The sequence below is a fragment of the Rhinolophus sinicus genome, chromosome 13 (genome assembly GCF_057876585.1).
Source record: "Rhinolophus sinicus isolate RSI-liver-muscle chromosome 13, RSI-T2T, whole genome shotgun sequence".
In the NCBI taxonomy this organism is placed as follows: Eukaryota; Metazoa; Chordata; class Mammalia; order Chiroptera; family Rhinolophidae; genus Rhinolophus; species Rhinolophus sinicus.
Window position 1 is genome coordinate 53,257,615 of NC_142513.1, and position 27,514 is coordinate 53,285,128.

At 42.8% G+C, this 27,514-nt stretch overlaps 1 long non-coding RNA gene across 1 annotated transcript; it reads left to right on the forward strand.

The window, feature by feature from the left end:
• LOC148756088 (uncharacterized) lies at positions 1–4,464 on the forward strand. Its single transcript, XR_016018336.1, has 3 exons — positions 1–678; positions 1,518–1,745; positions 1,838–4,464. It is a non-coding gene; the product is annotated as an uncharacterized LOC148756088 (long non-coding RNA).
• The last annotated feature ends 23,050 nt before the right edge of the window (positions 4,465–27,514 follow it).

The following is a 27,514-nucleotide window of genomic DNA, read 5'->3' on the forward strand; positions in this document are numbered from 1 at the left end:
TAGGGAGGAAAAAAAAGAAACACTGAAAATGTACAGCAAAGTGACAATGAACTCACAACTTCTGACAAGTTTGAAGGTAGGTATTCCCGATCCTTATGGCTAAAAAACAAAGAGGGAGGGCCTGCCATGCTCCTATACAGTGAGAGGTTTTTAAGTTCAAATCAGCCAGGTCCATAGTAAAATGACTGTGGTATAAAACTACCTTCAAAAATAACATTGTCTTTTAAATGAATATGTGGATATAGGGCTGATGAATCAAATCTCTCAACTAGCTCTATGGTTTTATCCTTTGCAGAGTTGCCTTTTCCCCAGAGGGGTGGGGGGAAAAAGCACATCTCCACTAATTTTGCGTCCAAGTTCTGATGGTGCAAAAGAGTAGAATCACATCCAAATGTTGGGACTGTTTGGGGATCAATATAAAAAACATATACAACCGTTAGCTTGCTATCACAAAATGCCAAGTTATGTCCCAAGAATCCGTTATTTCCATATTTACAGAAGGAGCTCAAACCACATCTGGATAATGATTTGATTAGGAGGGAAAAGAAAAGAACCAGTAAATCTCAGATTCGCCACAGCCCGAATTCAAGATATCACCTGGCTTCTTGCTGATTTCAGATTCCCTGACGTAAGAACTGCCTCTCTAGACGTATGACAATATCCTGGAATTCTTAGCAGGTGAAGCAACTACAGTGATCACTTACTGCCTCACATTTTTTATGTCAACCTGACCTTAGAGGTTGAAAAAAATTGTTGGTCATTGAGAGACTGATGTATGTTGCTATATATAGTAACTACATGCTTCTCAAGAAGCTTAGCACTATTTGTTCATGTGTAAGAGATAAAAAAAAAAATAGCTGTATGTGAAGAGCCGTGGGCTTCCAGGGAAGTGAATGTTCTAGTCTTGGTTGACCTTTAATGAGCTGGCTGACCTTGGACACGTCACATCAACTCCCTGGTCTTCGCTCTCATCTTTGCAAGGAGTGTGGCATCTCACCCCTCACTATTCATCGCACAGACCACGGACCAGCCCTGGGGCATCACCTGAGAGCAGAATCTTAGGCCCCTCCTCAGACCAGCGGACTCAGAATCTGCATTTTAACAAAATCCCCGGGGAGAAGCTCTGGTCTACAGGACCTTTAAGATCACTTCCAACCCTGTTCCAGGGGGGAAAGGGAGACAAACTGCTTACATTTAGAAGGACGGCCCAACAATTCTGGTGTGTGTGTGTGTGTGTGTGTGTGTGTGTGTGTGCACGCCCACACGCTCCCTTCCAAATGTTTAGCTGCTTCACCACATGGATGCCTGAGCCTGGAGGGCCCGTGTCTAGCTTCATGTTTAGCTAAATGGGATGAGGACCCTAATTGTGCTGTGTCGTTGGTCTGACTGAGAAGTTTTCCACCGGGGTCGTGGTGCAAAGAAAGAAAACCTCTGTACCGCAGGAGCTCATCTAAGCTCCCATCCAAATTAGGAAAGGACAAGAAATAAATAACCTTGCCTGTCTTTTTCCCCCCCAGCATCACCTGAGCTGTCAAGTCTGTCTTTAGCAACCCTACGCCGAGCTGACAGCCACCCCCACCCCACCCCCAGTATCTGGATCGGTGGGGACAGACGCCCCACCCCTCGGAAGATTCGCTTACAGTAACTGCTGGGGTGCGAGAAGAGAATGAACAATGGAAGGCTGTCAAGCCCGACAGCCAGCCCCGGATGTATGAGCGCTGAGCTGACAGCCAGGGTCTCAGAGGGTAAACTGCTTTGCTGGAACTAATTAAACAGATGAAATTATTACATGAATATGCAGATGTTGTTTACATTTTACCATATGGTATTATTTCAGGTAATAACTCGCAGGAGAATCCCTTCCTCTCATCAAGAGGAAATGGGTTGAAAAGAAGGCCCCACGTGTCACCTTTCAGTCGCTAGGCAGGCACTGATAACGCAGGTTTCCTGTCTGAGTCGCCGGGAGCGTTCAGCCTGGATCCCCACGGCGCACAGGATGAAGCTGAGTCTCCTTTCTGGAAGTACCAGGGGTGTGGGGGTGAGGGGGGCCGCGCTAGCTGCCCTGAAATGGCTACAGCCGCTGTAAAATCCGTCCACCAGTAGCCATGCTTCCTCTCTACAAGATGCACGTGAGACCAGCAGGCTCATGGCACCTGCTGTCACTGGCTTTGCCTCCCAGACTTGGGAGTGTGACTGTGAAGCAAGGCAAGTGACGGGTCTACTCACACGTGAGACCCGAACCTTCCAAACGAGTATCCGGCCTCCAAAAGCGGCCCCGCTGGGCGACATGAAGCGCTTAGTCCAGGGAGGCTGAGTGTTAAAGGGGAAACGTGGAGAGCTCACCCAAGCTGCATTCATTCTTCTCCCCACCTGACCCACCGGCCTCCTCGTTCCTTCCACACCCCTGGGAACATCAAGCCCTGCGGCCCATCTAACTCTGACTCCTTCTGATCCCTCACCACCCACATCCCACTAATCACCAAGGCCCGGGGGTTTGCCGGGGCCTTCGGCATTTATAACTGAACTACCGTAGCAGCCCTTCTCCCGCCCTGCCATCGGCAGGCCACCTTGGCTCCACTGTCAGAATCATTTCTAAGATGCAGATCCGAGCAGGCCTCTCCCTGGCTTAAAAGCAGTCAGCCTCTTATCACTGGGTTTCAGTCCCAAACCAAACTCACCACCCCACTCGGCCTGGCTCTTCCTACTGTACCCTCTTCCCCATTCCCAACGTGTTTCAATTTCCAGTCTCGGCTCTTTCCGGGAACGTCCCCCTCTCTAGCCTGGAGCATTTCCCCACTTCCTCCTAGCTAACAGCTGATTATTCTTTTATGTTTGCTCTGGGATCCATGGTCATGACTTATTATTTTAAAGAAAACGTAGCCATCTCATCTGGTCCCCCTAAAATCCCGCATTATTTGCTCCTTTGAGATAATCGGGCCAAACAGCCTTGTCAGAATTTATGCACACCTTTCTCCACACACACATCAAACACATGCAAACATATATACTCATAGAAAGGCTTTTTTACAGACCTGGAGTCCCATGAGTCAGGCGGCCCCGCCACTTACCAATGCCATGAGATAGAAATAGAACATACTCTTTTCAATGCCGCAAAGTATTTCACGCTGCCCATACCTTGTCATTTACTAAAAACTATTCTGCTGTTACTGAATATTCAGGATTGTTTTCCTTTCTCTTTCCTTGCATTTTTCTTTTCTTTCTTGGCAAGTGAAAATAATGCTATTTCAAATTTTCTCATATGGAAGTCCTTACATACTGATGCCTTTGTTTCAAAAGGATCGATTCCCTAAAGTGGAATTGCTGGGTCTAAAGGGACACACGCTTTTAAAGTTAATAGAGATTTCCAGATTGTTTCCCCAAATAGGATGTAATGATTTCTACTTCCATCCGCTGTATAGGAAAGGGCCTTTTGCCTATTTTCATTTGTGGTTCCTTTACGGTGAGAGAAATTCAGTATCTTACTAAGTCTGTCAGGATTCCCTCTTCTTTGCACTGTACTGCTGATATCCATTTCCCATTTTTCGATTAAGTGGTTTGTCTCTCTTATAAATTCATAGGACAAACAAAGACTAATTCTTTGTTTGTCATGTGTATTGCAAATATCTCTTTCCAGGCTATGTCTGATTTCCTTTAGACAGACTTTCTCAAGTCTTCTGAAAGGCCCTTTTCTCACGCTAAGGTTATTCAAATATTCATTGGATGTTTAATTAGTTTATTTTTATACTTCCTTTATCTTTTGGAAAATTTTCTTGGCTAGTTTCAATATTTATTTTTCCATGTGAACTTCAAATTTCTTCCGTCACATTCCTTCCTTACTCATCCTCCAAAAAACTGATTGGAGTTCTAAATAGAATTGTATTAGATTTATATAATAACTTGAAAACGGTTGACATTCTCTGATCTTCTAGAATAAAAGTATGATTAACTATCCTAACTTGTTTCTTATTTTTCACCTTCAATAAGATTTTGAAATTATCTCACTTAAATCCATGGCTTCTTGTAAAATTTTTAATTTTTTTTTAAATTAAAGTTTATTGGATTAGTAAAGTTACATAGGTTTCAGGTATACAGTTGGAATTTTACTTCCTGTTGATTTCATGAATGCATTTGTTTGCAGATTTCATAGAACCCAGCATCTTACATACTTCCTGGCCCATGAAGGACACTTAAATTACCTTTAAAAATGTAAAGTGCTGGGGGCCGGCCCGGTGGCTCAGGCAGTTAGAGCTCCATGCTCCTAACTCCGAAAGCTGCCGGTTCAATTCCCACATGGGCCAGTGGGCTCTCAACCACAAGGTTGCCGGTTCAACTCCTCGACTCCTGCAAGGGATGGTGGGCTCTGCCCCTGCAACTAGAAATGGCAACTGGACCTGCGCCCTCCACAACTAAGACTGAAAGGACAACAACTTGACTTGGAAAAAAGTCCTGGAAGTACGCACTGTTCCCCAATAAAGTCCTGTTCCCTTCCCCAATAAAAATCTTTAAAAAAAAAAAAAATGTAAAGTGCTTTGTAAACTGTAAAGAGATACAATGATAGTGCTTGGGAATATGATGATAAATACAAAAGACATAGTCTCCGGAAAAGCCTACTTAACAAGCTAGTAACTTATTTTTTTGTTGTTTTAATTTGCTTAGCCATAGAGTTTCAAGAATTTGGAAACTCCTTTTGTGTTCTCAACTCTCATATCTACTTGTGAACATCTTAACAGCCAGGAAATGATCGCCTAAAGGAATAGCTTTTATCTTTGGAATCAGACAAAAATAATTTACTGCCAGGGCTATAAAATGCATATTTGATAGTCCAGCCTGACAAAACAACTCAAAGTTAGGAAAAAGAAAGAAAATGTGAATATGAAACAACAAAGCCAACTTTCTAACGGCACACCACACAAAAACCAGTCAGTGCCAACAGACTAATTGTCTAAAACGTGCTGCAGGATGGTGCAAGTATTCAGCCCTGGAGAGGCTGGCCCTCAGTAAACTTCTAGTTTTCACATTATCTCATGTATGCTTTCTAGGCGTTCCCCAATTCATGGACAATTGTTTCCAAATAGTGATTTCAAAATCGTTGTTTATAATTCATAATATGGCTCCTAGGAGGGTGTGTTGAGATCCAGGACAGACCACACGACGCTATTGGGTGAATATGTAATCAAGTCATGATGCTGAGAGGACCAGCCACATAGTACATCTGGGGAGCTCTTTTCTGGTCACATGGTACCCCAGAACAAATACTGAAGTAGACACCTGTGTCGGTCAGGGCTCTTCCGCAGAGAAACAAAACCAACAGAATGTATGTATGTGTGTGTTGGGAGAGCAGGGGGTTATATAGTGCGGGGCGTACTTATCTGAAGGAATTGGCTTAGGGATTGTAAGGCTGGCACATCTGAAGTCATAGGGCAGGGTGGTAGGCTAAAATCTCAAGCAAGAGTTGTGGTCCTGAGTCTGAAATCTCTGGGACAGACCAGCAGGCCAGAGTCTCAGGCAGGGTTTCTACATGGAGTCTGGAGTCAGAACTCCTTCTCTGGGAGACCTCAGGCTCTGCTCTTACGGCCATGACATGATTCGATGAGTCGCACCCACATTACCGAGGGCAGTCTCCTTTACACAAAGTCAACTGATCAATCGTAGCTGTTAATCACGTCTACAAAATGCCTTCATGGCAACGTCTATACTCCTATTTGACCAAACAGCTGGTCGCCGTAGCCCAGCCACACTGACGAGTAAAACTAAACCTTCATACAGGGCTTGTCTCCTGTCCTATTTCACAACCACTGACACATAGCAGTCCCAGGGTTGCCAGGGTTTTCACTTTCCTTAGGAAAAGCTGGAACTCCAGATTTTCATGTGAGATTTCCCAGTAAGGAGAATGCTGCTGGCGACCCTAACTTTTTTCTTTGCTGTCTCTTCCTTTCCTGTACTTCTGACCTCTCACATCCTCTAAAAGCTCCGAGTTCCCCCAGTGTAACTCAGCCAGAGAGGAGGAAGATGGGGAAGGACTTTCTCCAATGGCACATCTGTCCAAAGCCAGGTGTTTCTAACTTAGGGATGTTTTGCAAAGTCCTCTCTCTATGCCTGGACTCTGTCACACGCGTGGGGTTTGGAAAGCAGGCATTTCTTGTCATAAGGTCTCCTTCGCGTGGAAACATCTGCTGAGGGCTCCTGGAGGCGTGCAGCAGCTCTGGACAACAAAATTAAGGACTGACGATGGCCAGTTAAAAATGCATATCCCCAGGCCTCATTCCAGAGCACCCATTCCAACACATTTAAGATGTCTCTTTTAAAAGCGCCCCGGATGAGGTGAACTGAGGAGGAAACAAAGAACACGGCCCTAGGAGAAGGAAAGGAGTCTGTTATGGGAACTTACCCCTTCTGAGCTAGAGACTAATTCGATAGTAATAAATGATGCTTGACAGTTTCTCGAAGAGTCACAAATAAACCATGTATAAAACTCGGTGTTTACATAGGCAGACCTCATTGTTTCCTCTTAGCTGAGAACCCAGGGGTGGACCTCCATAACAATTGGATTTCCTGCCTCCAGTTCATCTTCCATGAAACTCTGAACCCTTCCGTCAACCATCTCGACGAGGACATTTGCCCAGCAATAGCCAATTATCCATCCATCGTGCGCTATGTCCACTCAGAGGTCGAGCAGAGAAGTCCACACACTGTTGCTTACCTCTTTCCACACCTAAATTCATTTTCTGAAGAATTGAAAAAGACTCACCAGGCCTCAAAATAAAAAATAGCGATGCGGTATTTAAGTAGGATTTGAGTTTAATCCCAAGTCTCCGCAGATAAGTGATTAAAATGTGTCCTGTCCTCTATATTTTACTTCCGATGAACAACCAGACGCCCTTACCAGGGGTTCAGCTGTTACTGCGAATGAAGAAGAGCCGTGTGTCTCTCGGAGGCGTTTCTTTGTAGCCGACAAGTCAAATACAGTGTCGTTTGCAACAACTTTAGGGAAACTGTTCACAATATCAGAAACCCTGTGGCACGCACAATGCAAGTATTAACGCTGCATTGGCTTATCTGAGAGTTTATGGAATTAAAGGCCCCACTGCCCTGCTGAAAGGAGAGACTTGGCTTATTTATGGGAAGAAAAGTATTTGAGGCAACTAAGATTAGCAACTTACTGTATGCAGAAGGTATCGTTTTAACGGGGCCGTTTTCTATTCCTGGTCTGCAGTGACTGATAAAAAAAAAAAAGTGCCATTTTGAAGTATTGAAATTGGAAAATAAGAGGAATAAGCCCCTCTTCATGCAGAGAGCCCCAACCTAAGCCATATTGTAATAATCTAGAATTTTTTTAAAAAAGGTTGAGTTTCTGCTTCACTCCTGACCACAAAAACACATTCCCTGGGGCTGCCCAGGTAACTCAAACGTCCCAGCTTCGCCTAGGGCAGCGGTGGCTGTGAGCCACCAGCCATCCTACATATCAACAGTCATGCCCACAGGTTGCCTCAAAGGGGAGACCACTTTTGAGATGACACCCCTTTTGGCAGGCACCTCAATCGCTGCAAAACTTAACAGGGCTCACAGCCACATTTCAGACCTAATGCTGTGCCATAACAAAATCACAGTGAGGTTCCACTAACAAAAGCGCCACAGGAAACCAGTACGCGGTTATTGATCACAACAGATACTGGAACAAAAGCAGCCAGGTAGCTGGGCACATGGCAAAGGGTCCATGCTGGTTGACGTCCCTTCTCTTCCCACTCAGGGTGTTAAGATTTGGAGAGGAAAAAATAAAAAATAAAAAAAATAAATAAATTTAAAAAAACTAAAAAAAAAAAGATTTGGAGAGAGTGCTGATGGAAACAAAACAAGAAACAAAAATGCTACTTAATAAGCTGCCGGGGCATATTCATGTACCACCCAGAGAATTCAGGCTACAAACAACATAAATCCACCACTTCAACTCTGAAATGAAAGCCTCCCTTGGTTTCTTGTAGAGCTTCGGTCATAACGGGGTTATTTTTATTTTACTTTCTCCCTCTAGGTAAAATTCCAACTCATTTTGCACAAAAGTTCTCAAGAGCTTTCATTTTGCATAGTGTCATATTCTGAACAGAGGACGTGATAAACTATCTGAAAGTCTCCAAATGGTTGCAAACCAGAAGTCAAAGAAATAGTTGAGTCTTCTGTGCTTCTCCAGAACCCATGCTCGCTCTTCCAGCTCCTAGATTCTGATGTCCCCAGAGATCTGCGTAAATGAAGACCTCTGGTAACTCCTGTCACGGTTGGTCTGGTTAAGCGTGGGACCCTGGGGGGAGACAGTTTTCCATCCACGAGGGGAGGTGACCCAGGCTGACGACATATAAAGCTCTTCTCATGGCTGGTAGGGATTATAGTCAACAACACGAGGAGAATAGATCTTAAATGTTCTCATCACAAAAAAGAAAGAAGTGATAATTATGTGCCGTGATAGAGGCATTAGCTAAAGCTATGGTGAGAATCATACTGCAATATGTAAATGTATCAAATCAACACATCACACACCTTCAAAATACACAATTTTATAGGTAAATCATATCTCAACATTAAAAAAAAAAAAAAAATGGGCCAAGCAGACATAGAGGTAAACGTTTTTATATGCCCAAGAGGTAACAATGTAAGAAAATGCGGGAAATCTCAGGCATACAATTTGTGTACTGAGAAGTACGTCCCAGTTTTGTGAGGCTGGAACGGACGAAAGGGAGCAGGAAAGTACATGCTAACCACAGGTAGAGGCAGACTCTGCATGACTTTGTATTCCATGCTTGGAATTTGTGGGTGTGGGTAGCCGTGACCTTTTTTAAGCAAAGCCCAAGGGGGTGACGTGCTTGCATCTCTTGCAGGATTGTCTGAATTTTGAATTATCTCCTAGAGAAAGAAGGCAGTAAACTCTTGCTCTGACCAACCCCTGCTGAGAGAATTCTACCCTCAGGCGAAAGTCTAAGCAACTCTGTTGGGAGCCTCGTTCCACCCAGGAGATCTGTGTTTCCGTTTTTTCTGCCAGGAGAGTTGGAAAGTGTCTCATCCTAGATGGGAATTCTCTGCTCTCAGAGAATGAGAACAAGTGCCACCAAAAATCATCAAACGCATCTTGCTAGGTGTTGGCAAGGCCCCCATACATTTTTGGTGACAATTTTCCTGACTGTTCTGGTTGCGGCTCATGGTGACACTTGTTCCCATTCTCTAGACCAACAAAGGCGGGCAGTGGGGGGAAGTAACCAGGACCATGACATAGCAACAAAAAAAATCAGCTTCAATGAAAATCCGCTGAAATTCAGTCACTAAATAAACAAGGAGCGAGGAGCAAAGTGGCAAAGCGCCCAGGCGCAGGAGTAACACATCGAGGTAGGAAACAGACTGTCATCCAGTGGCCTGGTTCATCTCACGAAGCATCAGAATCCTGAAATCAACGTTCAGGTCAGGGTCGGGATGTGTTTCACTCTTGAGGGGGCAGTTAGTACCTATGCTCAGGTAAGTCTGTTAAAATAGGGGGCTCTCTCTACTCTGTGGGTCGTGGATGCCTTTGAAAGTAGACTCAATGTTAGGACAAACACACATGATTTTGTTGAACTCCCTGGCAAGGGGTCCATGGTCACGAATAAAGAGCCCCACTCTTGAACATGGAGGCCCAGCCACCAGCCACATTTTTGGAAAAGACGTTTGGCAGGAGGAGAAAACCTTGGTAGCCTCTCCAATCCCTAAAAGTAACTCAGGTCGCACTGGTCGCTATGTCTCTTCTAATTTTTTAAGACTTATTTTTGAAAGATGGATGCAGTTGTCCCAATTTTATGTTACTGATGAATATGAAATGTAGTTTTCAAGTCACGAGTATTTTCTGAGTACCACCGGTCCTCCACTGGTTTTGCTATACAAATTAACATACCAGTTTACAGGAAGGTAATAATTAGATGGCTAATTAGTTTAAACACGTTCACTGCCATTCTTGTCTCTCCCTAGGTCAGCTGTACTAGGGGGGGAGGGGGTCACGACCCAAGTGAGAATTTGAAAGTGTTTCCAGTTTCATACGATTCCTCTGTTTTGAAAGCAGTAGAACGTTTGCTGAATTTCTAGTAACTAGATTCTGTTTGGATGGCTTAATCCTCTCAATTTTACACTCCAGTGTTTTCTGGACGGAGTCCCAAATCTGATTCTGAAAGGTATTTAACTTTACATTCAAAGTAAAGATTTCAAAACTGATCTGTTTCTGGTACACCCCAGGTTCATTTAATGTGGGGATGCCAGACCATGTACCGTAACCTTGTTCCAAATTACATGACGGGCCCCACGAAAGCAGGAGTGAGACACTCGTGCCAAATCTGACCTAGCCATACTGAATTCCACACTGGGAACTCCCATTAAGGGAGTCAGGTAGGATTTCCTGGCTTCTCACTTGTCCATCTCTCTATTAATATACTGACTGTTTTAATATACATCTGAAACAGATGCTACAATTTGCATTCGTGGTTTTTCTATGGGATTTGAATCCAGTGAACTTTTTCTTTCATTCTGAAGCATTTCTTAAATTAAGCTTGTTGGGGTGACAATGGTTCGTAAAGTTACATAGGCTCCAAACGTACGTTTCAATAATACATCTCTGTATCTCACACCCAGAGTCAGTTCTCCTTCCATCACCATATATTGGATCCCCTTTACCCTCTTCTACCATAGTACATATCCACTGTACCTCCTAAAAGCGAACAATGTTTTAAATGAATTAAATATTTAGTTTAGGCGATGTGCTGTATTTTAGAGCAGGATGGAACGCTTTTCACCTTGGAGTGCTTTCTGTCCCTCAGCACAGGTTTAGTAAGCACCCGAGCACCAGCCAATAGGGAGAGAGGCACCGCAGGGAACTCACAGTCTCCCTGGAAAGACAATACGTGTTATATCAATAAGGTGGTACAATGGGTGTCGTGAGTGGATGGCACTTCTCCCAGCACAACACCTCCTCGGTGCACAACTGGCCTGACCGCTCTCCAACAACGAGAGAGATTGTCGGACAACTCTTCTAGTTGTTGGGATTTTGTATGTCTAGCCCCGTCCCCGAGCAATCTGGACATGGGGAGGGAGGTACTATGACAGGTGGCTGCTGGGGTCAGACCCTGGTTGCGCCACTTTCCAGCTGTCTGACCTTGGCCAAGGCAATGACCTTCTCTGTGACTCAATTGCCACATCTATACAATGGGAAAGATACAAGTACCTATTTCACAAAGATGGTTGTAAGGGTCAATATACGTAAGGGGTTTAAAAGAGTGCCAAGCACACAATAAGTGATATACATATTAGATTTTTGTCTACTAACTAAATATTTGTTCCATGAATGACTGAATGAACTGATTAGAGCCCTCTCTTGTGATCCACGTAGAGTTAGCTGTCACAAATAACATTTTGTAAAGAGAGAAAGTGAGTCCAGGAGTACTTTAGGGTGCGTATTGATTTCATTTTTGAAAGGTTAGAGCTTATGAAGTTTATCCCTCTTATTTAAGGAAGACAGAAGCCGAGGTCCCCGCTGGATACCGTAAATGACTTCACTTCTCCAAGCAATCCCATGAGGACGGAATGCTGATCCCTGCTTCATGGGTCTTATGGATGAGGAAACTGAGTCTCCAGGAGGCTGAGGAATTTGCATGAGGTCACAGGGCTAGTACGTGGCAGAGCCGGGATTCAAGCCCAGGTCCCTCTGGTCTCCCCAGAAAAGACCTTGCTGCTTCTGGATGGAAATACCTCCCTGACGCTCAGAGAAATAAATTAGAGGCGCAGGCAGAACTCAAAAGCTCTGCAGTGACAGTCGAGCTCGTAGCTGTTTCCACCGAGACCAAGCACTCCGTTTTCCTATTTTCCCTCCCCTTTTCTGCTTATAAATAACTCCGTTTGCTGATCAAACAGTAGCTTCTCTATATGTCTCAACCAAAAGGATTTGGAATTTTTCGGGACTTTGATTCATTTCAGGAAATACACAGTCATGAAGAGATCACAATCTCATTAAGTCTCATGCTTGCCTCCCAAGCTTGGCTTTTCATTACAGCTTTGAAATAATGCCCCTTGGTTGACTCAGATCGGTTACACTCTGCACAGTGACTCCAAGGAAATAATTATTGAACTAATCCACAATAGAATAGCACGACAACTAAAACTACTTCTCCTTAGTGAGAAACTCCTGATACATAAAACGATAAAAAATGTAGGCATGTAAAAAATCATATTATTATGTAATTTAGAAGGTAAATAGAAAACTTCTGAAATCCAGCAGTCATGACTTACTGTTTTTCCGTAGTTTGTTGTTTGTTTTGGGGTGGAGGTGTACAACTGTTTATTTGGGGGTGGTATATTAAAGTAATTAGGTCATTGGCTTCCATTCTGAGCCAAAAATAAACTCTGATCATATCTAGATTTCTGCCCAGGGCAGAATATAAATTTCAGGAAGTTGGGAAAGTTAAAAATCACCCATGAGTGCCTTTCCTTTCAAATCTGCACATCCAGAAAATACTGGAATATATTAGGAATTCCAGAAACACTTACTGAGTACATGAAGGAATGCTGATTCAAGGTCAAGGAATTGACATGGAAATTGAACAATAACACTTGTAGTATACATTATAGCTTGGCCTTATTTCAGAACATGTTTTAATACAGTATAATTTAAAATATTAGTGAATTATCCTCAGAAAATAGAAACCTGTACCTTCTGCTTTCTCTAATGCTTCAAATATTAACAGCATATGAAGGAAATTCATTATAGCTTTGTCAAACATAAGAACAAATTTATTAAACACAGCTTTAAAGTTGATACCGTTTGCTCATCTCAAAATTTTGGATCTCTCTGGTTATTTTTCTCTTTAGGCGAGACCTACACCCACAGGGCCAGCATTCTGAAACAGAAATTTTCCGATGGCTTGTGAGGTTTTGCACCTGTAATTATTTTGGGGTACAAAATTGGCTGCACCAATAATTGCTCCTATAAACAGCTAATTGTAGCTGCTGTTAGCCACTTGTGGGTGTAATTAGCTGCTTGCCCCTAATCTTCATGGAATGCCCAATTCTCCTTGTAATTAGTCAATCGTAGATGCGGTTACTTGCACGAGAGAGGAAAGACTGAATTATCTCCCTTCCGATGTTGGAGATCAAATCTTTACATTTGAATCTCAATTTGCAGAAAGTGTGAAGAGAAAGGCTTCCGTGTGTAAAATGGATCGGAGACGGTTTTACTTTCTCTACCTGCATCTTAGAGACTACGTGGCAGACAGATGCTGCAGAAACACTTTGCAATAACATCTATTAGTTTCAGCTAGGTATTGTTAAGTGGCATTATTATTTTTATTTTGAAAAATTGTGCTCTTCAGGGAATATAGTAAATAATATTGTAATAACTTTGCATGGTGACAGATGGTGACTAAACTTAGTGTGGTGATCACATCATAAGGTATATAAACGTTGAATCACTACGTTGTACACCTGAAACTCATATACTATTGTATGCCAACTATACTGTAATAAAAAAAAATTTAAGTGTATTGCAAAAAATTATACCCCTACTAGAAATGTGTATAAAATATTTAAGGTATCGCCAGGTGCTTATGTAACAAAATTCTGCTACAAGGAGCCTCGACATGTAAGCAGTTTGTTTATACAAACTTGTATAATGTAATACAATTAGCGGCAGCACATCTGAAAGCCTGGGTGACAACGTTAGCTCTCTCGTATGCTAACTGGGTGGCTCTGAGTATGCTGTGTAAGGTCGCCAGCCTCAGTATCCCCCTTCATGAAGTGGGGACAGGGATGCCTCCAACTTTCCACGTGGGTGTGAGGATTTCACAAACACATGAGCATTCCAAGCACTTGATAATTATTTCTCGATCTCACGGCAGAAAGTAAAATTCAGTTCTTCGTGTTCACTATAAAGCATATCGGCTTTCTCACTATCACGATCAAATGTGGTGACGGCACTCCTCAAATAGAGACTACGCTAAAATACTGGGGGTGCCAAAAAAATGTCTACAAGTGGCCACTGTGGTCAGTGTTGCTCAAGCAGTAGTTCGCCGTCATCAGAAGGGTCTGGACGCTGATGGGAACCACTCTGAGCACCTCTTGTAATTGCAGACGTCACACGTGACTTGTATTCATCTTTTGTTATCAGTATATGTTGAATATTACAATTTTAATAGTTTTTCCCTTTCTTAAAATGTATGTATGTATGTGTGTGTGTGTATATATATATATATATATATATATATATATATATATATATATATGTATGTTTGGCACCCTCTGTATATAAAATTCTCCCCACCCATTACTTGTTTCCTCTCCTATGAAGTGTCAGAATTTTAGTTGTTGTTGTTGTTTGGAAAAGCGTGAATATTTTCAAATGGCAAAATTTAGCAAAGTATTATTAATCAGAAGATGCCATCCAGACATTATTGAACTAGAGAAGGAGAACTCTAAAGCGTTCCACCACTCCTGGGATAATCTGAATTTTAGCTTTAAGCTATAACATCTCCAGTTTGGGCCTAGATCATTCCTTCTGTGCTCAAAAGGTTATATATAATCCTGATTATTATATGAGCATCCACATGTCTGTGTGTGTGTGTGTGTGTGTGTGTGTGTGTGTGTGTGTGTGTGTGTGTGCACGTGCCCGCGTGTGAATAATGTTGTCATAAAGTAGACCGGAGGCCTTGGGAGCTGGAAGCAATATCTTTCTTCACTAAACTGCTTTATTACTGCCATTCCCTCCCTCCTGGGCATGCAGTCAGCTGAGACTAGGCCAAATTGGCAGTCATTTTCGGAAAGCCTGGCAGGCCCGTGATCTCTGGGAGTTTCCCAGGCAGCGTTTCTCTCCCAACCAGCCCTTCCAAGGGTCAGCAGCAGCTGTGGCTCCCGGGCCGCAGTTTGCCAGGGCTGAGTCAGGAGTCAGCACGGATATAAATTTCTACCTTAAAGTAATAGCGCAAATCATTCTTGCCTCCTCCTCCCACAGCATCTTCGTCGTGACAGCTCTCTTTCTGAGCGCCTTCTTAATTCTCTGACTTCATAGCACAGCACTCCAGAACCCTCAGGAGTGGCTGAAGGGAAGGGGCCCTTTGGTGACCAAGAGGTTAAATTGATCACATAGTTGTTCTAAAAAAAAAATAGTAATTTGGGGGGATGTGGTGACGGCTGATAAGCAGACCTGAAATAATCGTAGCAAAGGCACCTCGTCACAGGCAGGCAATAGTCCTGTGACAATGTTCCAGCTGATGAAAAAAATGGGAACAAAAATGAATAGTGACAGTGCTGGTAGAAACAAGGCATAAATCCGATACTAAGTCATAAAGTACAGACTAACCCAATAAACACATGCTGCTGTCATTATATTAATATTGTTAAAAATATCACAACATTTTTTAAAAAATGGAATGAAGGTGGAGGGACACTTTTTGGAGCGGTGATTTTCCCTCAGCGTGGCTCAGAGGCAGACCCTCTTTTTTTCCCTCAAGCTAAAACCACTAAAACTCTAACTTAGCACAGTGAAAAACCGGACTTGGACATAGAGCAAGCCCCGAGGTGATCCAATTTCTATCCCTGCAAACAGGGGATAGGAAATGGGAATGACGTCTACTGACGGGATTTTTTCCTAGGAGCCCAAAGCCCAACTTTATGCATTTGTAATGTCAACTCATCATCAAAATACTAGCTGAGGTGGGACTTTTACGCAACATTTGGGTACCTGGCTAGTAGGTGACAGAGATGACACCCACCAAAAAGGCTGCCTGGCTTCAAATTAGGGTTTGGTTTTGTTTTTCTTAAATCAGGTGCTGCCGTAGACAGACCCTAAATATAGGGGAGACAAAAGTTGGGGGTCGACAACGGCCCCTGGAGTATGCAGGGCTAGTCGAGTGAAGGCTGCTGTAGCTCAGCCAGCTCACTATTGCCATTTCTAGACTGGCTGATTTTTTCCAAAAGGCCCCAAAGCCTTATTCTAATATGGAATCTCACTTTTTAAACATTAGCACAGTGAATCACGAGACTGTATCCTCTGCCCAATTCCACACTTTCCCTACAAAGAAAACCAATAAATACCCCCCCCCCAAAAAAAAATTTATTTTTGAGATTCTTTGATTCATACCTGCTCCTCTTTGGATATTTATCCTTCAAGAAATGTTTTCATTCTAGATGCTCTTGGCATAATATTATAATCTAAGCCCCCGCCCCGAAATCCTTAGTTCTATCACAAATATTCATTGCAGGCCAGCGAGGGGTGTGTTGTCATGTAGAAAAGAAACACAGGAGCCTCTGAGAAGTCCTGAAATCTGGTCACCATTAGGCCTTACTGACTTATTGAGAAGCTCATGCTAATTGCACTGCTTGACTTTTAAAGTCCGAAAGCCCCGCAATGAGACGCCACCCTTCTGCCCCCGAGTCAGACTACAGCATTCCTCTTTTAAACTGGAGAGACAGACATGGAGAGGTCATTTGACGAGCTGGAGTGTGTACAACGTGCCAGACACATACACCCAAGGTGTGCATGTCACACGCAAAAGGTCTACACTCTTGTTCAGGTTTCTAGGATGAATTTGATGGCAGCCTTTGAATCCGTGTGCTAATGTGGGCGAACGAAAATGCCTTCGGTATTTGGAGCCCTTCACTTGCCTGTTTAAATATGTCCAACAGGGTAGGTATACAATTAGTTGTTTGTGTACGTTTCAGGAAATCACATATGATTTACCAAGAATAGTTTCCTAATATTTTCCATCTCCGCACAGCCAGCCTTGTAAATAACAGACATGAGTTCGCCACCAGCTACACGTTGTATTTTCCATTTCTGGTGGTTTGGTGTGTCCCCTCCCCCTTTATTCCAGCCCTCTTGTGTGATAGGCTTTTCATTCCCGACAAGTCATCAGAACTTGACTTAATAGGCAGAGGGTTAAAATCACCAGCTCTTTACATGTGGGGACTCCTGAGGTCCACACAAGCCCCGCTCTGAGATGTGATAACGTAATCTAAAGCCGGGCCTAGCCTGTCAGTTCAGGTCTAAAGGGATTTGATTCAGTGTCAGAACCTTTGGCTCAAGAGGTCGCTTTCTGTTCTTGCTTTTCTTATGACGAAAGGAGGGGGCAGGGGGACTGTGTGTGTGTGTGTGTGTACGCGCACGCACACGTGTTTTTCAAGCCTTGTGAATTCCCCTGCTGCTGTTTGTGGAGCCATGGGCCTCGATTTCGCCTCCTGAAACATTTTCATTAGACAGAAGCCTCTGCAGTACGCCCGAGACGTGGATTGTGCAACTCAAAATCTTAGGCCTCTCCAGAAGCAGCTCGATTGAAATCAGCACTGTGTCAGGGCCTGTCATATCTCAGAAAAGACATAAAACACACGGAAACATCAATAAGCAACAAGCTTCTGACAGCTCCGAGACATTCCAGCTGACAAGAAGAGAAAGGGGGTGAGGTTAGGGCTCTGGGGGGACGTTTAAAATGCCTAACAGCCAGACGAAGTGTTGGCAGGCTTCAGGGAGGCCAGGAGAAGACAAGATAAGGTCTAGCGGGTTATCACCTGGTTCGAGGTGGATTCCTCCTCGCGAGGCCAGCGGGAGGAGAGACAATGAGACGACTGGCTCGCTCCCTCCCCCACCTCCCTTTATTTTTAAATGTTTCCAAGAATCAAGCTGCATCTACAGTGTTGCCCAGACAACGTTTGTGCGAGAAAAGATTAAAAAATGTTAAAAAGAAAAAAAAAAAGGAGAAATCTGTGAGGTAAAGAATTCTGCTTCTAGCTACAATGTACAAAAATCAAAAAGGATTAACAAGGTTTTTTTTTTTTTCATTTAATTTCCTGTACACCAGAAGCTTTTGTTAAGAGATCAGAGATATTGCTATTTATTGAATTTTTAATATGATCTTTATTAAAAGGCAGCACACATGTTTAGTTATCCCTTTCTTCTTCTTTTTTTTTTTTTTGTTTTAACATGCATGGGTATAAAAATCAAAGGCCAGGAATGAAGCACGATTGTTAGGTTTCAATGTTTTTATAATATGTGTGAGGAGTCACAACATATATATTCAGATATGGTACATATTTAAATTTTTTAAAAGAAAACAGATAAATGGCCCTCTACTCTGTTTTAACGGTTCTTGGTCTTAACACGTGAAGAATTGGTCATTATGTGTTAACCATTCGAGTATTTTAGCCAGCCAGGAGAATTTGGAAAAACGCCTTCTAGTCCAGTATGATTAATTACAAGAAGGTAAATGAAAGAAAGGGGCAGTAATTTGGGCACTGGTTTATCTCCCATCATGGGCTCCGGGGGACACACGTTTTCCTAGGTGCAGCTCCCTGTTTGATTTTCAGAGGAAGCTCTTTATTTAAAAGGTGGGAACGCATCCGTGGGGGATGAAAATTGGTAAACATAAATTCTCTATTCATAGGTTAGAGATTCAAAGGGAGGGGCTTTATGAGCGTTAAAGCCAAGTCAATGATTTAGGGTCTAGAGAGCAGTTCTGTAACCCTGACTGGATGTATCCATTCTGCTTTTCCCTCACTCACTTCTTACTCATTTCAGGTCAGTCACCTCACACTAATTTTTGCTCTCCTGTGGGTGACATGAGATCCTGTGTGTAAAACTGCCTTGTACAGTGTGCAGTACGATTCATTTTTGTCATCATTTTAATAAAAGCTGAAGGAAGAGAAAGAGTCCAATAACAAAGGAGAGGCAATTAATTGTGTAAAAACTTAGGCTACAGTTAGGCAACTGTTATTGCGCAAAAATGGAATTCTGAGCCTACCCTCTGGGCCGCTGTGCTGGCCGAGTCCCCAGGTGCTTGCCCAGCCACCGAGGTCTGGTCAACAGTTGAAGCGAAAAGTAGAATCCATGTCACTGTGAATGACTAATTATAATAACAGGAAAAATGATACCTGATGACCCGTGTCTGCTGGCTCCATTTACATATATTATGTTCTCTAACGCTTCCAACAGTCTTACGAGAAAGAAGTATTTTTAGCCCCATTTGACAGATAAGAAACTCAGATACAGAGTTTGCATTGCTCCCCCAATCACCCATGGCAAGAGCTCTGTTTTATTAGAAGTTCATCTTTTTCCTTGCAACGTCCCTTGCTCTTGTCACACACTGAATCATGGAGGGAATTAGAAACCTGGGAGGAAGCCAGGCATACGCCCAATGACAGAGGACGAAAAGGACACAGGACAGAAGCCAAGAATCACCATATCTGTCCGTGGGCAGACCAGTCAGTGCCGACCGGGCCCTGACCCCAGTCGGGGCGGAGGGTCCTTGCTTTCTGCCTTCCTCTAACTTGGAAGTTTCCTGCTTCCTTGACTGAACCACAACCAGACTGCAGCCCGCAGCCTGACAAGCCAGGGAGGCACAGGAAAATGTGTCCTCTCCCCATCCCCCATGTTGGCGCTCTTTGCTCACTGTCTCCTTTGTCGGTTACATAGAAAACCCAAAGGAAAGCTACCTGGAACGTGTAGCAGTCAACATTCTGGCCAGTTTGAAAGCTAAATGGACCCACTGTGAACCGGCTTCGTGCAATTCTCTCCAGGGTCGTAGCTGCTCCCACTTTGGGTGTCCAGAGCGTCTAGAAAGCATTCGAGCCAGACAGACCTACACTGTCAGATGCTGCCGTCTGATCCTTCAGTGGGTTGCCAGCGCGGAGCCTAACTCAAGCTCCGTTTACTGCCCCAGCGAAGGGAGCACGACTGAAAGCTCCTCTGTGAAGTTCCAAGGTCAGGAACCGCACCCGATACGAAATGCAAGTCAGATAATTAAAGCGGTGTTGGTTTCTGCAGCCTCTCTTCCTTTTTTGAGACACTCATGCATCCCCAAATAAGAAAGGTGAAGGGGAAAGAGAGGTTCAGATTTCCAGGTATGAAACAAATAAGTCATGAGGACATACTATGCAGCATGGGGAACATAGTCAATAAGATTGTGACAGTGTAGTCTGGGGTTAGATGGTGGCTGGACTTAGGGTGACCACTTCTTTAGGTCTATAAGTGTTGAATAACCATGGTGTACCCCTGAACTAATATAATAGTGTACGTCAGTTATATTTTAATGAAAATCTTTTTTTTTTAAGTAATATGTGTGACTCATTACAAAAGTGACAACCTATACTTCAGGATTTTTTTAATGTCTATTATTCATTCTTTAATCTAAAAAGAAAGAAAGAACAGCAATTTGGCGAGCACGTACTATGTGTTAGAAGCCATGCTGGATACCGGACTTCACTGGTCAGCTCTCTTTGGGTGCATGGTGTTTACTGAGAGAGAATTTCTAAGGTAAATTATGTGGCTGGTAAGAAACTGGTTTGAAGTAGGTTTTCTTATAATATCTACTTGATAATCCCCACTGTTTACATTTTAGACCCATAGGCAAATAATCACGCAGTGTCCTGGGTTCCATTAAAAGGCTTCTTCCGATATTAGGGGTGGTCCTTCAAACTGGTATCTACTATGAAAACCCTCAAAGGTCCGCTAATCTAAACTGCCTCGTATACAACATGCTCAGTTACTCGATAGATCAATACCTAAGGCAAATTCAGAGTGCTCGCAGGACCCCATTTCCTGGCCCCTCCTATTTAGGGAATAAAGTGCTACTGCCTTGGGTAAATATCTGGCCCCCTGCCCCCAGGTGTATGCAGCCAGCTATGGTAATGACTTCTCCAGGGGATTATTCAAAAATAGACACATCTGGAAACTACAGGTCACAAAGTATCTTCCTACTTTTGTTTCTTCAACAAATGTACACAATTAAACATTTGCCTCTCCCCACAATAAAACACATTTGAACTTTTCTATTTTTTGTATCAAATGTTAAATGGATACAGAAATAATATCTGTACTTCAGGGGCTTTTGTGAGGGATAAATATAATAAAATAATTCTCACCAAGTACTTATTCCAATGCCTGACCCATAGTAAGCACTCTGTAAGTTTTTCTATTTTTAAATGTTACCATTTTATTATAATAAATCTAAGTATCTACTTCCAGACAGTAATAATATATTTGTTTGACAAATAACTCACGGACAGTAACACTGATACAGACTTCTTGCTAGTTTTTAAAAGAGTATTTAATTTTTAAATAGTCTTAAAGCTCTTATCTAGTTATAATTGCATGGTCTGCTGTTAATATTGGTTTAAAAGGCTTATTAAATTCCGCCCCAGATAAAATAAATCTCTCTGATTTTTTTTTCACATAACTACGCGAAAATCAGAGAGATTGAGAAAATGATTGACACCTCGACTACGAACCCATTTTCATCATTATTTTGGAACGATTCTCAGAGAGAGGTGCAATATAGAAAAGCAACTCATAACTCTCCCCAGGAATGAGGACAATGAAAATGATCTCCAATTATTACAATATATTAGCATATATTCATGCTGTCCACTTATCAGGAGCATTATTTGGAAACAAAGCAAACCACTAAGAACTGAATCTTCGATCTCATTTTTTTATTATTAAAGGATGTTACGAACAAAACTTTGAATTCAGCCACACAGTACTGAAAGCAAGAGAATAGGGAAGGAAATGTTGAAATAAGCTGCTGTTAAATCTACCTGTCCACATGGAGAGAGCTCAGGATTCTACAAGGAAGCCAGTGAATGATGCTACAGTGTTGTGAAAACTCGAATTCGGCTTTCTGACCATTTTATTAGCCACTGTAGTTACTATGTAAATTTATCCTTTAGTCTCTAAATCACTAATGTCTAGCCAAAAAAATAAAACCAGACCATCTGAGCAAAAGAAGACTCTTCTTATGATGAATCAAAAAGAGCAGAACTGGAAACAAGCAGACTTGTCCAAAAGGTGGGACCTTCAGCAGAGCCTCCGGCCCATCCTTTCTAACAAGGCGTAGTCAGGGGAAAGGAAACGTGCTCGACTGAAAAAGACTCATCACAGCCAAGTTCAGTGTGTGTCAATTGTGTGATCCAAGCACAGCCTGAAGATCAGTAATGAATTTTTACTGAAATGGAAACATGTAAGTCATTGCCTGGAAAAAGAAGATTGCAAAACAGTGTGTATAGTACGATCTCATTTTGCTGCAAAACCTACATGCACATAGAAAGATCCAGAAGCATAGGCCTCAACAGAAGTAAAGTCTGTAATAATAAGAGTATTTTTTTAAAAAGAAAAAGAACGCTATTGATTTTGTTTACCCTGCTGTAAGAGCACTGAGAATTGCTCTTCTTTTTTTTATGTTTTATAACTAAATGAACTCAAATATCAAGTGGGGAAAGTACACACATGAAGGTTGACACATGAAGTAGACACATCCAAGGTAACATGTGATCATTCTCACACATGCCGCTGAAGAACCTTTAGTACTTGTCAAAGTCAAGTTCACCGATAACTTCCTTTTATGTTTACTTGACAATCGGTGCTATTTTGATGAGTTAGAGGCATGCAAGCTGATTTCTCCTTTGCCTGTAGTTATTAGAAAATGCACTTAAAACCCATGATTTGAAACCTTCTGTGTCATGAGATCCTGAGTTGGTCCTGAGTGAACGAATAAAAGCCTCTCTGGAGACACTCGATTCTCAGAATCTTGAGTAGCCCTGTGCTGGAATGCTCCACTCCACTCCGTTTTCCTATGTATGACTTTACTTAAAAAGACAGTTACTGGAAAAGCATCTACATGTATCAGCTATTCTCAAATATTCTTGTGCCCCCCTCCTGCTCAACTAATGAAGAACTATTTTTATAAGAGGTTATCGAATCTAAGTCAAGTCCGTTCTCTTATTGGTTCTATTACATCACATGTACCCATTTTTAATTAAAGCACCCCACGTTATACTGAGTTGACACTTTACTTGCATTCAATTAATGAGCTTTGGAAAAGAACCATATCCATACATCCTCGTCTACACTTTCCCTTTTAAAATGATACATAGAGAATTAGTTGGGAAATGGCAACTCCAAAGTCAGGAGTTTCTAAACCATTTAAATTGCATTTTTTTAAAAAATCATTAAGACTAAGAAATTGTTTTTGAGACAGGTATGGACCGAAACGCGAGTGCTGATTTCTGAAAAGATGCCATGAGACACAGCTGATGTCTAGCTTCCCTTTTGGCAAATCCATAAAGGTACAACCTTTATGAAAAACCACACAACCTTTCAAATATGACAGTACCATTGTCACTTGGGAACTGTTAGCTTGAAAGGCTGAGGTTTTGGAGAAAAATTTGAATTTTTGCCATCTTCCCCCTCTGATAATCTGCTAGTGGTTACACCTCTTTGCAGGCGCCCTTGTTCAGCATTTCTTGATTTTTGCTCTCCGTCAGGTCAACTGAATTTTCTTTCGTTTTAACTAGGGTACCTGGGATTTTCAATGGGTCCTGACTGAACTTGCTCTGTCATGATTTGGGAGTAGTTTGCATTATCTAAATTTTCTTTTTTCTCTCTCTCTCATCGCAATATTCCCTCTTCCGTTTCAAGTCTTTGATGTAGCGTTAGCTTTTCCTTCCCCCGCAATGAATCTCCTCGAAGGTGATAATCCCTTTTTCTCTGCCACGAAAGGATCTGGACTTTTTCATTAAAGTCCAGTTCAGCAAAATACAGCCATCTGTTTGACTCTGTGTCTTAAATGTCACGTTGCTTTGATGAGAGAACAGATGCCTAGCGGACGACTCTACAGATATAATTGGACGGGTACCGAATGTCTCACTTCAAGGCCGCGTCATGGGTAGGTATTTGGACCTTGCCCAGTTTTATCCTTAATGAAGGGAAACAAGGGGACCATTTGAGGCACTTCAGTATCTTTATTAAGTTATGCCTTAGTTTGTTCTTTGTGAAGATTAATTCTGGTCTTTGTCTCTCTTCTTGTGGACCTGCCATTGAATACCGGTTCAAAAACTGTTGTCACTGCTCCCGCTCCACGCTGTCCTTTCCGAAGAGCCTCGCCCTCAGGGCTTGCTCTGTTCTCTCCAAACGAAACCCCTTGGTGTTTGCTTTTCCCACTCCTGGTTTCCTAGTTCCTCCACACTGGCTCCGAGACCTGGAATAATGCCTTCCCTTTCAGTCGGCCCCTCCCCGCGCTTTGAAACCCTCCCCCTTCACAAAGCTCTCTTTATGTGTTCTGTGGCACGGGGAGTGGCTTGGGGAAGTGGGTAATGAACGTATTCACGTATGTCGTTGAGGGTGAGAAAATAGAATGGATAATTGGATTTTGAACAAATAGGCTCATTATGCAAACTCAAGACACCAAACATGAAATTAAAGTAAATGGCCTATGTATCACTTAGTTCTGTAATATACTGCAAATCCCACAAAGGGAGGGGTCAGATATTGTGTTTCCAGCGTCCTTCACCAAAGACTAAACCCATCACTCAGAATGCAGCAAATACCTATGAGCTCCCTAGGAGAGAGGTGCAAAATGGCAATACTTCTTAGTCAGCTGAAACCATGGAGAACCCTGGGGAGCCTCTGCATGGTTCACAGGAGCGTAAATGAACAAGACCTGGAACCTTCCACACCCTCTCCAGGGCAGAGGGCCAGTTCCAGAACTGGGATGAGCATTCTGTCCTCTTTGCTCCTAGGAACACTCAGAATCATGGCCTGTCCTTTCACAGAAACAGCAAGCTAAGCTTTCCATTATCTTGGGTGTCACTCATCTTGGCACCCATCCCCGACTAGCAATGCCAGGGTTAACCGCTGATCTTCTGGTCAGCAGTTCAGCTTTCCTTAAGTTGTGCAGGAGCCCAAAATGTGTGTCTGGGGCAGGGGGGGGATATGTGCAGTATGTTACGTACGCTAGCATGGTATAAATTAACTAGAAAGTCAACGGACGACCTATAGACATTGTACCGTATTTATCTCCACCCAATCTCTGTGTGGTAAGCAGAGGGCCATGAAATGTGGGGTAAGGAGAATATCTGTGCATCCACTGAACACATTTCTCTTCACAGTATCTTTCGCTAGACATAATATGGACAATTGCCAGACACGGACACTTTTAGAAGCTACTTAAAGACAACTAGATTCTGGAAGACAATTTAAGCAACAAAACAACAAATATTTATCCTGTAAGGAGAGAGACCAGCATGCAGGGAGCTCTCCAGAAGGAAATGTTTCTGCCTCAAACCTAGAGGATTGGAGGAAAGAGGGGGGAGGGGGAGGGAGGGCCTGGAAGAAATTAGAGCTCACTAGAGAAAGGAGGTATTACTGGAAAATAAGGAGCCTGATTCTACAACCACTTCCGGAGCCTAGCTCTTGTTTTGAGGGTATCATGGAACCATTAGGGCTAAAGACAAGGCAATGATATGATGAGATCTGCATTTTAGGGAGATCCCTGTGGCTGTAGAGGGGGTTGGGTCGTAGGGAAGCTGTTGGGATGGTGGGGCAGCCTCTGGTAGAGAGAAGGCAGCAGCCAAATTGCTTCTCGTGTGTAAATGGCTATCGCTAAATCCCATCCTGCTTCTGTGTCCTCCCTCCTCCATGAACTCTCCAAGGCTCCCGACCTCACGTACCGACCCAGATCCATTCCTTACAGCTTTGCCTCAGTCACAAAGCCGAAAAACTAGGAGGGAGTCAGGCGTGTGTGCAAACCAGCTCTGCATTGGATCTCAAATCAGGCCCTCGTGGAAACAAATAACAAGAGCTGCGTGTACTCAGTCATTTCTATGTGTCTGACATCACAACCCTACGAGGGAGGTATTATTATCACCACTGTACGTGCAACAAAAGGAGCACAGAAAGAAAGGGTAACACGCTCAGTGTCACACAGCCAGGAGGATGTCCCCAGATCATCTACCTTTTGGACACAGACCCTGACCACCAACCTCCATCGCCTCCCTCGGTTCTGACTCACAGCCCACGTGGCTCTGTCTGGGAACCAACCACCACTTGTTACATAATTGCTGCAGAAAATCGGGCTCCAGTTCCCCAAAACTGGCCATCCAGTATACCCTTGAAATAGGTCACACTATGAGAAATTTGAAGGAAACTATGAAAGTAGGTAGTAGGCTCTACAAGATTCAAATAAATAAAGAGACATCCTACACCCCCAGATGGTAATGCTGGGGACTATAATTATGACAGTACTCTATCAAAGGGATTTATAAATTTAAGAAAACCCAACACAGAATAGCAACAGGACTTTTTGGAACTTAAATAAACTCTACTATTGATCTCAAAGACAGATAATAAAATAATGTATAATATAAGAGCAGCCAAGAACGTCCAGATAAATGTGGCCTCTCCATCCCATGGACTAGTATTGTCACAAAAAGGAGTGAAGTACTGACTCATTCTACTTCATGGAGGTCAATGTGAAAACACTACATGAAGTGAAAGAAGCCAGTCACCAAATGCCATGTATTGAATGATTCCACTTACATGAAATGTTCAGAAGAAACAAATCCTTAGAGACAAATGGACTAATGGTTGCCAGGGAGGGTAATGGGGGGGGTGACTCCTAATGGGTATGAGATTTCTTTTGAGAATGATCAATACACAACTTTGTAAATATACGAAAACCACTGAATTATACATTTTAAAGGGGTGAACTTTAAAGTTCATGAGTTACCTCTGAAATAAGCTGCTATTTTTCTAAAGGGCAAGGGTGGAACAGGAAATCCACAGGTCAATACACAAATGAAGATAAACTCAACTCCACTGGCAAGCAGGGAAATACAATTAAAATCTCAATGAGATATCATTTCAAACCCATCAGATTTGCAAAAGTCAACCCATCTGGCGGTCCCAAGAGCTGGAGAGGATGTAATGTAATGAGAAGTCTCATACAGGCCGGTGAGACTTGAGTCAATCCTGCTGCATTGGAGGGTAACATGGCAGCACCCAGTACAACAGCAAATAGACACATTCGTTATCTCAGCGCTCTTACTTCTGGTTTAAACCCTGGAGAAAGCCCCACACGTGCACCAGTCCCACCCACATCTACTCCTTACAACATGGTCATCAATAGCAAACAATGAGAAACAATTTATATTTTCATCTAGAAAGGAATATTTAAATAAACTATATCTGTACTATGGAACATTATGCAGTGTGTTAAAGGAATCAGGCAAATCTCTATGTACTGATATGTGACGTTGTTCACATTTTACAAACTTGCAAACAAACAGTTCGATCCTATTTGTGATTGAAAACACACCAATTACATTTCTGTCCATGCATATGTACAAAAACAACCCACAAAGATGCAAAACGCATTGCTTGCAATAGTTACCTCTGAGGAAAAAGTAGGTGCCACACGGGATTTCAATTTAATTTTGTGTGTGTGTTTATTTTCAATGAGACTTGTTTCTCGGGCATAAATAAAGAAGGACGTTGGGAAGGGAGTTCTGAATGAGGGAAGGAAGGAAGAAGGGAAGCTGATGGACAGGAAAATCGTGGCTTATGAGGTGGGCATGGAGGCAGATTGTCACTGTGTTTGCTGCTTGGAACCCCATTGGGGCAATAGTTTTGTGACAGCCAACCTCCCAGCTCTGGCTTCTGTTGACTGAATTCTAATTTAGAACGTCTCCAGAGCAAAAATTTCCA